This window comes from Argiope bruennichi, chromosome 7, assembly GCF_947563725.1.
Source record: "Argiope bruennichi chromosome 7, qqArgBrue1.1, whole genome shotgun sequence".
Lineage (NCBI taxonomy): Eukaryota > Metazoa > Arthropoda > Arachnida > Araneae > Araneidae > Argiope > Argiope bruennichi.
Genome location: NC_079157.1, coordinates 125,236,536 through 125,254,384, shown reverse-complemented (window position 1 = coordinate 125,254,384; position 17,849 = coordinate 125,236,536). Strand labels below are relative to the sequence as shown.

At 25.5% G+C, this 17,849-nt stretch overlaps 1 long non-coding RNA gene across 1 annotated transcript; it reads right to left on the bottom strand.

Annotated features, from left to right (window-relative positions):
- Positions 1–2,700: 2,700 nt before the first annotated feature.
- On the bottom strand, positions 2,701–12,232 carry LOC129976264 (uncharacterized). Its single transcript, XR_008785112.1, has 4 exons — positions 12,167–12,232; positions 7,038–7,083; positions 6,009–6,109; positions 2,701–3,698 (listed from the first exon to the last, which is right to left on the bottom strand). It is a non-coding gene; the product is annotated as an uncharacterized LOC129976264 (long non-coding RNA).
- Positions 12,233–17,849: the final 5,617 nt, after the last annotated feature.

Here is a 17,849-nt window from a genome sequence, read left to right as displayed (position 1 = left end):
TAAACTCGCAGCATTTCCTGATTTAAATGCTTATTATGAGTTTCTTTGCTTTCTTCCTACTCAAAAGCATTATATGTTTACTATATACATTATTAAAATTCTTTTACTATTAGATTTGAAAAATAATACACTTTTATGAAATTTAAATATTAATAAATAGAATGAATATCCTTAAAAACATTCAAACAGTATACACTTTTTATATGGACAGAACAGTGAATATTTGAACAAAATACTTTGCTTTTATAACTACTCTTTACTACACAAATTAAATTATTTTAAACAGTACAGACTATTATGACCTTTGCCCAAATTTTTAAAACAATTCCAATAGCTAATTAGTGCCCCTTGCATAAGTATTAGAATTACATGTTTTGGCATAAATATAAAAATAGTATGATTGTATGTTACTAATAAATATTAGTTTTAAATCTTTTTCTTTAACAAATCGTAAGAATTTTATAAATGAATAAAAGTTCTTTTTATTTCATTTATTATTACAAATAATGTAGGATGCTAATTTAAAGGTAATTGAAGTAACAAATAACCTATTACAATTAAAATGCAAAAAAATTACAAATTCCTTTCTTGAGCAATTGGTTAAATTTTTAAAACTTAAATCGATAAACAATAGTGTAACACCCAACATTGATGAATAATGTTACAAATTATTATAATCAATAAATGAGGTTTGATTGAGAATTTTAGTAAAAGTTGTCATTTCAAATTAATAAAGAATGAAATATATATATGAATGATATTTTGTAAAAACTTACGAAGGCTTTGAATATTTTCTAAAATTTTGGATAAAGAATAATGTGTTTCCAAATCATGTTGGGCAAGTAGTAGGCTACAAAATAAAAGCAGCATCATTTTTTATTGCCAAACTATCTTGCAATCTCAAACAATACTAACAAACTCAAAATAATAAGGAGAAAAATGGAACATGATATTTACTAATTTTAGATCTCTTGAAAGGAATGGGGATATGTTAAGTTTTGCAAACAAATAAGCCAAATTAGAATGAGATGAGTTACAATGAAATAACTTCGCTAAAATGTATGAATATTGATCTTTTTTTAAGATGTGGATAAATTTAGTTTTGCAAAAAATTAAAATTATTAAGGAGCTCTAATAAGATGAAAAAATAAATTTTTTGACAAAATAAAACTCCTATACAATAAAGTACCAAGATTTTAGAAGAGAAAGAGACAAAGGATATTTTCGGTAATAGCTTCTCAATTCATTTGTATGTATATAGTTTGTATAAATTTAAATTTTATTTGTATAGTGTCTGAAAGATACTGAAACACTTAATTTTTTAATTATGCAATATCTAGAACAAATTTTAAGATTCTTGTATAAAATCCAGTAATATTGGCATGAGTTGATATACAGTAATGCGTTCTTGCAACATATGATCATCAAATGTATAGGAGTATTTGACTATTAATTTCAAAATTGAAATATCAATACTTGGTTTAAAACACCCAGTCTCGTTTTAAATAATCTCGTTAAGTTTAAAAAAATGCTTTTTTTCCCCTTCAAAATTTTGAAGGTTGCAAACTTTTCAATTCTCTTTTTGAGCTGCTATAAGAATTATTATTATTGTTTTTAATTCTTTAAGATAATACTCTTGTTTCCCCTTTTTTCTTTTCAATTTTTTTTTTTTGTCTATACTCTTAGTGTTTGGTTTGTGAATTCCCCACTCTTAAAATCAATTATTCTAACCCCTCAAAACTGCTCATTCCACTATTTGCTAGAATACTGCAATAAACAGTTCTTGTAATGAGTGTTTCTTTCATATTCTCCCAAAAACAATCTTTATTGATCAAAAATCCTCTCTCAACATTATTATTACCAAAGAGTAGAAAGTATTATTATCATCTTCAACAATGATATGACATCATTGCAAGGTCTTGAATTCAGAATAGGTTGAACCAAAATTTATTTACTCTCTCTGTTCTTTGAAAAGTGAAAGCCAATTTTTCCAAAAGTTCCGTTAAGATTGCTGTTACCAACATTCATCAGCTTATTACTCTTTATTATAATAAAGTTGATATTGCTACGATCCCTTTGGTAACATTAAGTTTTGGATACATAGAAATGATTGTGAAATGCACACATGCATTTTATTAAATGCTCTTGTAGACAATTTAAAATTTTTTTTCCTGATTTACAAAATTCTTCGATTCTCCAGTTCTGTTGCTACAATGTTGTATGTTAATATCAGTCACATAAGTGCAACATTTTTATTTATTTTTCTTTCTGCTGAATATAAAAATTTAATTTAATATCATATTTGGCCTTACAAAATATCTTAATTTTGAGGAATTATGATAGCATATTCAAAAACAGCAAAATTAAGTTTTTACTTAGTGTACTTTGAGATTTTTCATTTACAACCTTTTAAATTAAGACTCTGCTTTCTTGAGCAATTGGTTAAATTTTTAAAACTTAAATCGATAAACAATAGTGTAACACCCAACATTGATGAATAATGTTACAAATTATTATAATCAATAAATGAGGTTTGATTGAGAATTTTAGTAAAAGTTGTCATTTCAAATTAATAAAGAATGAAATATATATATGAATGATATTTTGTAAAAACTTACGAAGGCTTTGAATATTTTCTAAAATTTTGAATAAAGAATAATGTGTTTCCAAATCATGTTGGGCAAGTAGTAGGCTACAAAATAAAAGCAGCATCATTTTTTATTACCAAACTATCTTGCAATCTCAAACAATACTAACAAACTCAAAGTAATAAGGAGAAAAATGGAACATGATATTTACTAATTTTAGATCTCTTGAAAGCAATGGGGATATGTTAAGTTTTGCAAACAAATAAGCCAAATTAGAATGAGATGAGTTACAATGAAATAACTTTGCTAAAATGTATGATTATTGATCTTTTTTTAAGATGTGGATAAATTTAGTTTTGCAAAAAATTAAAATTATTAAACAGCTCTAATAAGATGAAAAAATAAATTTTTTGACAAAATAAAACTCTTTTACAATAAAGTACCAAGATTTTAGAAGAGAAAGAGACAAAAGATATTTTCGGTAATAGCTTCTCAATTCATTTGTATGTATATAGTTTGTATAAATTTACAAATTTTATTTGTATAGTGTCTGAAAGATACTGAAACACTTAATTTTTTAATTATACAATATCTAGAACAAATTTTAAGATTCTTGTATAAAATCCAGTAATATTGGCATGAGTTGATATACAGTAATGCATTCTTGCAACATATGATCATCAAATGTATAGGAGTATTTGACTAAAGGACAAAGTACATAGTGTTCAATATTGTGCCATAATGTTAAAAATGGGACATTTAATTATAGTACAACAAATTACACTTGAAGGCACTACCCTCAGTATTTAATTAGCACTACATTACCCTGTTATTAATACACAGCATAATAAAAGATTCAATGAAATATTAATTTATAGATTTAGCAGGAAAGTAAGCATTGGTGACATGGAAATAGAACTGTGGAAAAAAATAGTATAGGTATTTATTTACTTTTAATTTATTAAGTTCATGTATTTTTATAATATATAATTTTATTTAATTTTTTAATGTTTAAATTGCATCATTTCTTTTTTTTTCTACTGTCTTCTTAGGTTTCAAATACATATAAAGGCCAAAGACGGCAAGTGCAGAGTAAGTGGCATAAGTAATCTGCAACAAAATATAAATTATAGAAATTAAACAAATGAAATTGGGCCATGAAACAATTATTTGTTAAAAAGAGATTTAAATTTATAATTTTTTAATATATTTTTTCTTAGGTATATTAAGCACAAAGAACTAGTAAATGTATTAAAAATTTCATTTTAATTCAGTCATTCTAAAATTTGAGTTTCCACAAAAAAAAAATTTTCTTACAATTTATACAAATGTAAGTTTAAAAAAAAGTTCTGCACAAATTAAAATGAAAATGCACTGAAAAAAAACAGGCAAACAGGAATAACGTAGTAGTTTAAGTAGCCATTTAATTTCATTAACATATTCTGACAAATATCAGTGATTTTTTTACAGCTTTTTTTCTTTAAAAGCTGGATATGCAGCTTTTTTAAAAAGGATTTTTTTATTTTGTAATATCTAAACATCCAAAGTGCCAAACTTGAGATGCAGTTATTTCCCAGTTTGCATTTAATGGAAATCATTCATGCTTATGATTGAAAAACACTATATTTCTTAGATAATCTGAAATATGTAGGAATAAGAAATGGATAATTTTTAATAGTACAGAATATTGTCACAATAATAAACATTTGTAAAATTGAGTTGTTTAAAATTATTTAAAAGTTTGATTAATATTGATTTAGTTCAAATGAAATAAAGTTTGTAATACAGTTATAAAATATTCTACTGTTAAAGTTAATTAATCCAAACAATAATCAAAATGACTATAAAGAAGGATTTATTCTGCTATATTGAAACTGTATTACAAGTTATTTACTTCATTATTAGAAATGTGGAATTTAAACTATTTCTTAAAGTATTATTTGATATTTAAAAAAATTCTCTCAAATAAACATGACACTTTCCTTCATTTGCCTATTATTTGAGTCTTAATTTTCTAAATTAAAATTCCCACATTTGGAAAAAAACTCAGTCTCAATCAAATAAAGAAAATCACTTAACAAATGATAAATTAATCAAAAATCTTTCTTTAAATCCATAATTAAAAAAAACTATTTTTTTATTAGTATCTCAAACACTACCAAAAAAATCACATATAATTATCAAAAAAAAAAAAAAAAAACATTTTTTCCAAAATTTTGCAAATGTATTTAAAAAGTGCACAATTTTAATATATTAAATTTGAATTTAAATAAATTGCAATATAATCTAAAAGTTTTCATTTCATAATATACATGCACAAGAGTGTCAATGTTATTTAGAAAACATCAATCCAAATTCAATTACTCATTTGCAATAATAGACTTAAATTAATTGAAACATTTACAAGACTAAAGGTATGAAAAATTATTTTCCCCTAATAAATATTAAATGGCTACTCAAATATTTAAGTTATTATTCATATTTAAAATACAGATTCAAGAAAATGATATAAAAATTTCCTTTTTTAGAACATAGTTTTAAATATTGCATTGTTTAAAAAAATGCATTCATTCAAATGTATATCATTTCTTTAATATTCTACAATGCATATAAATACATATTGGTGAGGGATGAATAAATGTTTTTTCCCCCCTCAGATCATCCAGTATCTTTTCACCTGCCCTGTTCACACCAGTGAGTTATATATATATATATATATATATATATATATATATATATAAAAGACTTATATATTTTAATTTGAATGTTCTGCACATTCACACAAAAAAAGCAATAAGGGAGGGAGCTCAGAATTTTAAAAATGGCTGGTGAATAGTACTAGACCACTGGCAATATAATTCTTATTTCATGATATTAAATAATCTCAGTAAAAAATAAAATATCATTCAACTAATGTTAAAAACAGACAAATCTAAAATATTTTACATACAGTAACATTAATATAATATTTTACATTAGTAACTTGAAAAGTAATTTTGGTCAAAATAATGATCCAGATAATGATAATGATCCAAAATAATGATAATGATTCCAGAATTAAGACTTATTTTAAAAATTCACATATATAATTTCTGAACTTTGTAGAAAGATTAAGAAACCAGATTAAGCAAGACCTTCTCCCAGTAAGTTTTTTAGTTTGTTAGATTACGGTTTGTTTTGAAGCTACAAAGGGAATATTTTGAAATGGATCTAATAATTTTGAAATATGGCCAAAATGGAAGAAATTTGGTTGATTATTCATCCTTCTCTCTAAACAGCATGCATCCCAAAAAAAGATTGCTTGCTCCAGATGGATTTAAAGAGCATCTTCTCTATATACACAAAGAACATTTGGTGAATGAATAAGATTAATAGACACACTACTATTATAGATATTCAGATGAAATACAAATTACTTACATTAGATCTTCCCCGAATTGTATATGTATTGAAGTGCTTTTGCCAGCCTTTGAACTGAGCATCTCCATGAGCTTCAGATCCAGCCATTACTTGTTAATTACCTTGTTAAAAAAATTAAAATTAGAAAGACCTTAGAATTACTCAAATGTTTATTCATAATTATTTAATTTCCTGCATTCAAGAAAAACTATTTTTATTATTATATCACTGAATATTAGAAAAACAATTTTCTTAAATATTAAAATAACAAAACTACATATACTTGAATACTTTTTTTTTCAATTATTCAGAGAGATGTTTTCAGGCTCATACAGCTGAACATCTTGAAGATTCTCAAAAACAAAAATTATTTCATAAACTCATCTTAAAATTAATATATCCCTGGCTATATAATCACTGACAGTAATCAATAATGATTTCAGGTAGACATAAATTAGTAATGAAGTTAGGAGGTTCCATTATAACTAGTACCACTATGTTAATAACTAGTTAACATAATGGTACCATGGTTACCATAACTAGTTAAATATACTATATTTAAAAAATAATTAATGTATTAGAGCAGAATTCAATCAAAACACTGATTTTCACACTGCCATGTAAGAAAATTCCTTATTTTAGAAAAGGTTGTTTTATTTGATGGCACTCTTTTTACAGCCCTGAGATATATACAAATATATTAGGGCACTGTAAAATACATATTTTTATCTATTAAGTTTTACATTCTACAACAAAAATTTAAAAATATATAAAACCCTGAAGGGTCTGGAGGGATAAGTGTGAACAAAAAATAAATGGAAATGTTGACTGCCATGTACATTGGTGAGCATGTGCTTTAGTTAAAACATTTAAGAAGGGGGGGGGGAGGCAAACAAACCTTCCCAACTCTTTGCAGTATTATCTTATACATATTTTTATTTTAGTCATCATATTGAAAAAAGTGAAACCAAAAATTTTACAAGCCTCATTGTTTATTCTCTGCATCAATTACATGTAAAACAAGTTGCTAAGTTGCATATATTCTTATACCTGTAAGATTTTCTCTTGAGAATCAGGGATATCTTCTTTATCACTCCTGAAAATTTTCAATGCAAGATAAATGAGAATAGGCTTTTACTACCAGTATTTATATATTTTGAATAATTTCTTACAAAAGAAGTAATTTTAAATCTAGAAATACAGCAGTATTCTATCCCACTAATAATTCTATTATTTTATGTCAAAATAACAGTTGTCATTTTTAAAAATCACGTGATTGATATTAATTTTCACACGTGGAAGTTAGTTTTTGTAGAATAAAGTAATGTTAATTTTTATAATTGCTTAATTACAAATATTTTAATTTATAATAAAAATAATTAAATAATTGCTATCATTAATTTGATTTATAGTAATAAGACATTCTGCAACTAATAAATGAACGCCAACTTAAAATTTTAGCAAAAAAATAAATAAATGGCTTATTATTATTTTTGCAGAAGAAAATAAAAGTGAAAGCAGGCTTAGTTGCACAAAAATTTTGGAACCAACCATCAAAGGAAGCTATCACTGTAAAAGAGCAAAAAAATGACAATGCTTAATCTAAAAGTCACTATATTTAGGAAAGAATACAGTCTGGAGAAATATTCTATTAGTGGGAGCACCAAATGTCACAAACCTTTAAAGTTGGCTCTATTCTATTGGTGCCAATATTCATCAACATAAGATTATCATTAAGATAAGGCATGATTTATAGAAAAAAACAAAATTATAAGCTATAGAAAATTAATAAACAAACAGTTAGTACTTAGACAGAATAATCTATGAATGTATAGTATAATGTTGTTAGTAGATTATGAGTGACAACTATTTCCTATGTTGGCAGTAAAAGTATTTCTAAATCAATTGTCTCATGTTTTTCACACTATCTTATTTTGTGCTTGGTACCTATCCAGGGTAATTGGAGTGGTTTTCAAACCAAATGATCTATTATATTAATATTACATGATAACTTAGAATTTACATAAGCTGTGTTGACACTATCATAAATTTTAGCTCACCTGAGATAATATACCTTATTTTACGAAGATTATTATTGAAAAAGAATTACAAAATATTAATATTCATTCTGAAAGAAATGTTTTATCTTGAATAAACAAAATAAGTTGGGAAATAATCAAACTCTAATATTTATTGTACATACTTTTGGTTTCATATTTTTAAAAATGAATTAAAATTATTGAAATGGATTGAGTTCCCACAATACAATATCTCTTTCTAGTAAATCAAAGCTTGAAAAAAAAAAAAAAACAGAAATAAATGGGCTGATTAATGTTGATTATTTTTTCACTCAAAGTATAAGTAAAAGACACTATCTGTCCATCAAAACATTTCACATTATAAAACCCAATAAGACTATTACTTTTTGTATTGCAAAAATAATTGAGTTCAGCCTATTTACATGTTATTTACACAACTGCTTAGTCAAATAATTAAAAAAAATTCCCATTCTCAAGAATAAAAACAATGTTTTTCATATCTTATTGAGAATAGTTTCAATCTAAATTTAATACTCTCCCAATGTGTGTACTATACATCAATTTTTATATACATATAAAAATATATAGATGATGATCTTATTTCATTTCCACTTCTAGTTTAGGAGTTTATATACTGGTAAAACCATACTAAGCTGCAGTAAAGAAAATTGGGGTAATTTCGCACAGTGGGCAATTCCACAAACAGCTGTTTTCAGTTTTTAAAAGCAAGGGTCATGGAATATATTAGAAGATGCTTAATAGAAAGTATACAGTGGTAGTCAAAAGTATTCGTACACCGAATTTTGAAGTGGTCATCGCTTCATAGTATTTTATTTTTTATACTATGCCATTAAACACAGATACCAGGCCTTGTATCCTTTATTTTTGAGCGATTTCATCAAAAAAAGTTTTCTTGTAAAACAATTACAGAAAAAAAAAATATAAAAATAGAAATTAATTATCAAAACTTTTGTGTCAAAAGTATTTGTATACTTAAGAAATGTCCCTAAAATTATATAATTTATCACATTTTAATCCTTAGAAGGATACCCCTTCACCTTAATTATTGCTTTCATTCGACTTGGCATTGAATCTATTAACTTCTTTGTAATATCTGGTGTAATTGATGCCCATTCTTCCAATATGGCGGTTTTCAGCTGATTTTTTATTTTTACTTGTCGATTTTTGATTTTGTCATCTAAAATACTCTAGAATTCAAATTACTTTTTAGAATGTCAATGTACTTTTTGTGATCCATAATTCCATCAATGATGTGCAATTTACCAACTCCATGTGCGCTCATACACCCCCAAACTAGAATTTTACCACCACCATGCTTTACTGTCGCACTCAAATTTTTTGGTAGTAGCTCTGCATTCTTTTTTACGCCAGACTATTTGTCTGCCATCAGATCCCAAACACGTTAAACTTGCTCTCATCCAAGAATATAACCGTTCCAGAAATCAGGATTTTTATTAACATGTTGTTTGGCGAAAAACATACGTTTCTTTTTATTAACTTCCGACACAAAAAAACTTTTTTCGAGATACTCGACCATGGAATCCTGATTCGTTAAAAGTGCGGCGTATAGTACTTACCGAGATCGAAATTCCCAGTTTGAGGAGTTCTGCTTTAACTGCCAGGGCACTCAATTTTGGATTTTTCTTAATCAATCTTACGAGTAAACGTCTGTGCTTACTGCTGAGTATTTTTGGGCGTCCACTTCGTGGAATATTTTTAACAGTATTGCATTGGCAATGTCGATCTATAACACTCTGCACTGTAGATCGTGGTCTTCCAATAGCAAGTGATATCTTTCTTAAAGAGTTACAGTTATTATGTAGTTTCATTATCAGTTTTCTTTCAGCAAGAGAAGTTTCTTTTCCCTTCCGAGCCATCTCAACTTAAAGCTGTATGATTAACAACAAAAAATACGAGTTTTAAAGCTAGTAAACATAAGAATGAAATAGATAACGCAGTAAAAGTAAGAATAACATAACATCTCGCCAAATATATTCCCACAAATGATATTTGGTGCACAAATTGTCTTAATTTTATTATTTTACAACTTGAAATGTGGATGTACGAATACTTTTGAAGCACGAAGTTTAGTGGTAAGATTCAAATTCTCACTCTATCGAGAAGCTCTTTATGACCAAATTTAAAAATTTCCTCTTAAAAATTCAAATCATTCATGCAACAACTTGAAAAACATTAAGATTTTTTAAAAATTTCTATTAATTTTTGCGCAATTTCAATTTTTATTCACTTTTGAAGTTAGTAATTTAAGTGTACGAATACTTTTGACTGCCACTGTATGTTAGAAAAAGCTCTCACCACCTATTTTTATATATATATTAGAGCATTATTGGATGTTGACAGAAATCGAAGTTTTTCTTACAATTTAAGACCTCTTTTTTTTTTTAAGTAATAAAAACATTTTGCATTTACAAATAATGTCAGAATAGTATTTTTCATCAAAATAAGCCAATTTTTTAAATCAATTTATTCATTTTCAATCGAAATAAGACCTATTGAATGAATAAATTTTAAGGAGGTAATTCCTCGAAGCATGGAAATTGATTCATGGTATTACTAAAAAAATAATAATAAATGAAATAAAATAAAAAAAAATTATCTAATAGTAATTATAAGATTTATGGATACTTTGATATAATATACAACATGTTTGAAAAAGAATTTTTCATAATGGATTAATATAATTGGAAAAAAAAAATCAGCAATCATAAGCCATGCTAATGATTAAAAAAAAAAAAAGTGGAAAACTACTTAAGAAATTTACAAGTAAATTTTTTGAAGAATGCAAATTAATCAAGAAATGAATTTACAGTTTATATGAAACTGAATAACAACTATGTTAAAACTTGTGAAAATAATGAATAAATAAGGGCAAAATAGTTCTGTATCTTAGAATGTAACAATAGTCACCCAAATTTGGGCTTTCAATGTTGTTGGAATCTACACTCTGAAAACTACTAGTAATGAGTTTAGTTCTTTTAATTACTGTGACAGAATTCATAAAGACTGTTGTGGATGGGAAAACTACTGAATGTTAACTGTTATTTTAAATTTATTTAACAATGTTCATTATCTTAATAATGTATTCTTTATATCAGCAAAAATTGTTAAATTTTAGATAAAATTATTTATATTTATAGAATTCATGAGAAAAAGTTTTATTGCTATTTCACAATATTTCAAATCAAAGCTACATAGTAGATATTATGGTGCAGATACTTTTTAAATAATTTGTTTTGAAAAAGTAAGTTAGCTGGACAAAAAAAAAAAAAAGACTAGCTCTCACTTTGCACTTACTGGTTGCATTAGAATAATATTGGAAATTGATCCATGAAAAATCATTTCTAAATTTTTTACTACAAAACCCTCTTAGACGTGCAGAATCCCTAATATTTCCATGATAAAACTATTATAGAAGAATATCATCTGCCCACTATAGTCTCATTTTTCTTTTTTTCAAAATAGAGGCTAGTTTATATTTTAAAATCAGGCTAACAAGCAGTCCTGAATAGTTGTACTGTACGAACTGCTTATAATAACTTTACACTATGTTAAATAGAATAATACATAACAGTTCCATAATATTTCCGCCCCCTCCCCCCCCCAAAAAAAATTCCCCCCCCCCCCAGTTTTTTTCAATATCCTATACACAATATTCAAAAAGGTAAATGCATTAAATATTCACAAGATAATGATCAATACGCATCAAACTAAAGAGGCTCATACTGAAGAGAGAAAGTTCTATTATTCAAATGTCATTGTAGAATATGCTTAGGTGATATTCATAATTAAATTAATATTTAAGTATCTGAAAAGATGATGTAAATTCAAGTATAAAACAAATGTTACAATACTTTCAATGAATTCTAATATATATTATAATTCTGAATGCAAGTTGCATAATTTTTAATACACATTTCCTCAGAGATTACAATTCCTTTCAATAGAATATATGAATTTTCTTAATTTTTTTTTATTAACAAATGTTTCAATTAATTCAGATCATTATATGATAAGTATACAAATATTTTTTTCAGAAAAAATGATAACTGAAAACTATTCTTGTTAAATTTTTTTTTTAAAATAAATAATTCAACGCACTCAAATTCAAAAACTGTTAAAAGTAACAACAAATCATAACATAGATGCTTCCTTTTTGCGAGACTCGTTAACCGGAGGACGCTTGAACCCCCCATTTGAAGTTGAAAGGGGGGAGCAGTGGGGGGAAGCAGCACTGGAGGACGGATTTCATTCCGCTAGTGATGGAAATGGGGGAATCGATGTATGGTTGCTTTCGGAAAAGCTTTTTTCGCCAAAATTTGAAAATTTATTTACCCGCCAAGAATGAAGCGCATTTTTGGAATGTATAGGGTGGAGTGTGGACGAATGTCGGTTGGATCTATGATGAAGGCAGACCTTATTTATGCACGATCTTTTTTAATAAAAGAATAATACCGTGTTATATTATATTTATTTTTGCTCATAATTAAGTTTTATGAATCTAATTTTTGACTAGAAATTAATGTTGACTGTGGCTGGGAACTTGGGAAAGCTGAATTTTCTACAGGCGCCTTTTATTTATAATTAATTAAATGGCAAGAAACTAATATGTTAACTCATAATTAAATTCTATCTTCTATTGGTTTGTTAAATGAAATTTAAAGATTTCACAAAGTAATGGAATGAACTTACAAGTTTCATTTAAATTCTTAATGGAAGCTAAAAATGATGCTTTATTCGGAATACAAATTCGATGTAGTTTTCATTTTATTTCTTGCAATTTGGCTGTATTCATTGGAAAGTATTTTAGTTTTTTATACTATTAATTTTAATGCCCATATTTTGTTTGTTTGTTGTTGTACAAAGCTAAATGTTTTTTTTTTAAAAATTAGCTAAAAAAATTTTAAATGATGCTTTTAAAAAATTATATATATTTTTTTACCTAATTCAGTAATAAATTAGTGTTATAGAACATTTAAAACATTTTTTATAACTGCAGGCATGCTTTGATTTTGTTATTTGTTAGTATTTATAGTAGCAATAAAGCATTTATATTTTGTGGTCTAAAAATTGCAATAATAAAAATCTGTAATCTCTTTCTTGCAGTTTTGTCCATTCTTTTTTTCTTTTTTTTAATGTTGATAAAGTGCATGATGAACTCTTTAAAATTTGTTTTCAAATTGAATAATTCATACTTGTAAAGATATATATATATTATTTTAGTTAAGTTTTTGATAAAATATGGCTTATTCTCCTTTAAGAAAGTATGATAACCAAAAATCCTCAAAGGAATCATCAAAATATTCAATATTTTCTATTTAATAAAAACTAATTTTTGTTTTGTTAAAATAAGATTTATATTGAATTAAAAATTATATGCATAAGCTGATTAATATTACATGATTTTAAAAAGTACTTTTTCAATACATATATTTCTTATTCTAATTTATTAATTTTTTTCATAAATGCTTAATACATTTATTTATGCATACAGCAATTTAATTCTTCTTTTAATGTTAAAAATCAGAATTTTGATTGAAAGTAGCCAAACTAAATTTGAAAAGGTAATAGAATCAATTATTTCTAATTATACGATTGGTGTAATAATATTTTAAAAGAAAATTTGTATTAAAAATTCTAATATCTTGGATAAATTTGTTCTAAATGTTGAATTTTCTACTTTTATAATAATGCACAGAAGTTAAAACTTTTAAAGAAAATTTGGAATGTAATTTTTAATTTCAAAAAATAAAAATTATTTTTTAATTTAATATAAAAATATTAGTGTATTCTAAATTAGTCAATAGAATTTTCAATTAAATTGTAAAATATCATTTGTTAATTTTTGCATAATATTTAAGTCATATTTTATTCAACACTTATATTTTCTCAAGAAATTTTTCTTTTTCTTAGTTTTTTGAAGCTTAATTTCTTCTCATTTTGATTTTCAATAATAATTCATGAAATAAAAATGATTTGCTTCACAAGCATTCATTATTGTAATATACAAATGTATATTAGTTAACCAAACCATTAACAAAATAAACATTTACTCCACCTTAAAAAATGCTATACTAATATTGTTTTAACTTATTCAAATGAGTGGATAAATACCAAGTAATGAATAGTTCTGAGATATTGTGTAAAAAAAAATTATAAAGGATGATAAAAATCCTTAAAACCTTTAAAACTTATATAGTTTATATACCTACTTTATCTTTTAGAATTAAGGTTTTGACTAAATTATTAAAAAAGACAATTTCTATGAGGATATAGAAAGAAAAAAAATGTTTTAGGAAAATAAAATGGGAAAATAATTTTTTTTGTTTTAAAGTAATGAATAATTACGATGGAATAATGAATTTTAACACTGTTTATGTTAAATTGAAAAAAATTATTTACAATTTAGAATCAATAATAAAAATAATCATAATCTCTGAATCAAATTATCTGCAAATTCATTTGTTCAATAGGAATTTAATAATTTGGAGAATATGACTTTAGTCGGAGACTTTAAATCAACTTCCATTGTCCCCATTACTAAAACATAAAGAAAGGCTAATTTCCAAAAATAATTTAGTATTGATTCAATTCACCTTCAGTAAAAATTTTAAATTACTGACACAAGTAGGTTAAAACTGTCTGAGTGGTTTAACTTACATATATCAATTGGATCAATAAAAGAAAATAGATGGCAATCAACTGAAGACAAATTTTATTCATTACAGAAAAAAGGATGGACAGAGAATGAATAATATCAGAAGGATCACAAAATATGCTCTGATCAGTGTTTTGATGAAGGAGTTTGTATGAAACCAGTATTTTAAAAATCAAAGTAGTTTTGTACATTTTAAATGCAACTGAAAGAACTTCCTGGGCCATTGTATTCACAAAAGAAGAAAAAAGAAATCTTTTAGCATATGAAAGAGCAGTTGAACTTGGATATGTATCATATAATTGGGGACTTCTAAAGAGATAAAGAGAACTTGACAGGAAAAAAAATAAACTTAATGAACAAAGAGAAAGCACAATCATTTACAATTGGAATATATGATATAATATATTCTCAAGATATTGTATCAAAGCTGATAATCAGTGCAACTCCTCTCAAAATTCAAATTCTACCTCTAAAACATGATTCTTATTAATGCTTAAACCACAGCCTGAAAATTGGAAGGAAAAAAACTGTAAACAGTATCTTTCACTTTTGTTTCCAATATCATTTAAAAAAAAAAAAATCTTTCTTTTTTATTTAGTTAAAATTACTTTTTAAAAAATCGTCTACCTCATTATTATTCATTGTAACTAAAAAGAATTTAAATTAAGTATGTTAAATGTATGATGTGTTATTCTTTGTTTTTTTATTAATTTTTTAAAAATTTTATGAAATAAAAAAAAATGATATGCTTCCCTCCCTTTCTCTCTTTTATCTTTATACTTTTTCTGCCTCTTTATAACATTAGCATATAAGAGCATACAGTTTTTTTATATGAATACAATTAATTGAAAAATAAATAACCATTGTGGATATTTATCCTTAAAATTAGATACCTGAATGCCATCACTAATCAACTCGCACTAAAAGAAAATTTTACTTTTGAAGAAAAATAATTATTTTGCGAATAAAAGAAACCTTGGTTAATGCTTCAGAAGAAAATTTCAGAATTTCCACATGTATTTTTTGAAGTTTTAAATACTAAATCTGAATGATAAAATGGTATTTTAACAAAATTTCGAATATGGCTGTGTTAATTTACCTAAGCATTTTTATTGAACAAATAAAATATCTTGAAGGGTACGAGAAATTGTGTTGTTTCAAGATGTCATAAGGAATTGTTTACCTCATTTGTAGATTTTTCAGCTACTACTGCAAACATAATATTCCATTTTTTTTTTCAAAGATTATTGTTGTCAAATACTATTATTGCTGTCATACTTTTTTTTTTTTTTTTTTTGTAATCACTTTATTGCATACAAACAAACGCGTAATGTTGAGTGACAGAAAAAACAAGTTTAAATTAATGACAAAAGAATATATTCAGCTTTACTTGATTAGTTAAATTTTGATAGTCTTGGGAATGAAATGAATTTTATTACAATAATAAAAATTATTGTAGAAATACATTCTAAAATATTTTTTTAGTTTATTTATATTAAAAAGACAATTGTATGATAATGAAATTGATATCAATAAAAGGATTTTGATATTAAGTTTGGAAAATGGTATTAGTATCATTTTTGTACAATAATATATTTGGGAATTATAAGAGGAAAACATCAACATTTTGTTTAGTTAAAATTATAACTGGAAATTTTGATGCATTGCATCAAAGCGCACGCTTTCATCTTTTAAAGCATGTTTGATAGATTTTCAGTTTCTGGAGTCGGCAGTCTGTCTTATAATTCATGTCAAAGTATAGATAAATATATGAACAACTATATATTTCTTCAGTAAGATTGAAATTACAATTGCATATCTGTATTTTGACCTAATGTTATTCTTTGATTTGATATCCACCGAATGCAGCATCTTGTAAAATTTTTATTCATCTACTATTCTATTTAAAAGTGAAGGGTTTTTTTTTATCAATTAATTTTAATAAACATTATTTAGATATTTTTCTCTTTTTTCTTTCGCATTTTAATCATCAAAATAAAATTGCTTAAATGTAGTTTCTCAAAGAAAGCTTATTTGCAGAAAAGTATTTCTTAGATAGCGCAGTAACCGATGCTTTTATGAGCATAAAGAAAGAAAAATAGATACTTATGACAGTTCTGTAATTGATTTTTCCACTTCCATCTACTTATCTATCTCTGCTGCTTTTGAAAAGCTACCACAATTTGCTTACGGCAACAAAACCACCGGGTGGTGGTAAGCAGATGCGCTCTTATCTAGTATCATATGTGCTAAAATTGTAGGATTAACGGAATTTAATTAGCTTTTAGAGAAAACTTGGTAAAAAGTTAGAAAAGCTGTAGGGAATGCATATTTCTCATTCTTATAATGTGAGTGATTGATGGATAATGATTCTTTTTTTATGGGATAATCAACATTTTTCCCACGCGAAACTTGATAATTACACTTTAACCCATGCCTGGAGATGGGAAAATTCAGTAAACTCATGATCTAATTTCCTTCAAACAAATGCCTTCATTTTATAAAGGCAAATGAATAAATTTTTATTGAATTAAAAAAAAAGACAAATTAAGGAATAATTAAACAGATAGTTATTTGTTTACGCAAATGATATAACAAAGTATTTGACATTCGCATTGGTATGTGAATATCCATTTTGAACGGATGATTTTTAAGTAAAGTTGATTAAACTGAATCTATTTTTCCCTTGTAGCATATAAATATTACAAACACTTGATAAAGAATATTGGAATTATTATTACGATTTATTTCTTATTTAATACTTTTTTATCGATGTATTTTAGTCAGTTTTTGAGTTCGCTGTTTTGAGCTGCATTTTAATATAGTTAATGTTTTGATAGCAATAATGGACAAAACCATTTTTTATACAACCATGTCGAATGAGTTTTATTTCAATATATAGTATGTATAAATATATATATATAGAGAGAGAGAGATTAATTAAAATTATAGTTGTAAATTTTGATAAATTGCCTAAAAGTGATTAGAGGATAAAAATGTGATTTTTATCCTCTAAATCACGTTTGCTAAATGTTAAGCTTTGGTTCGCCAGTCTGTCTTGTAACTCATGTTAACATATAGATAAACACATTAATAATTATATTATTCTTCGGTAAGACTGAAATT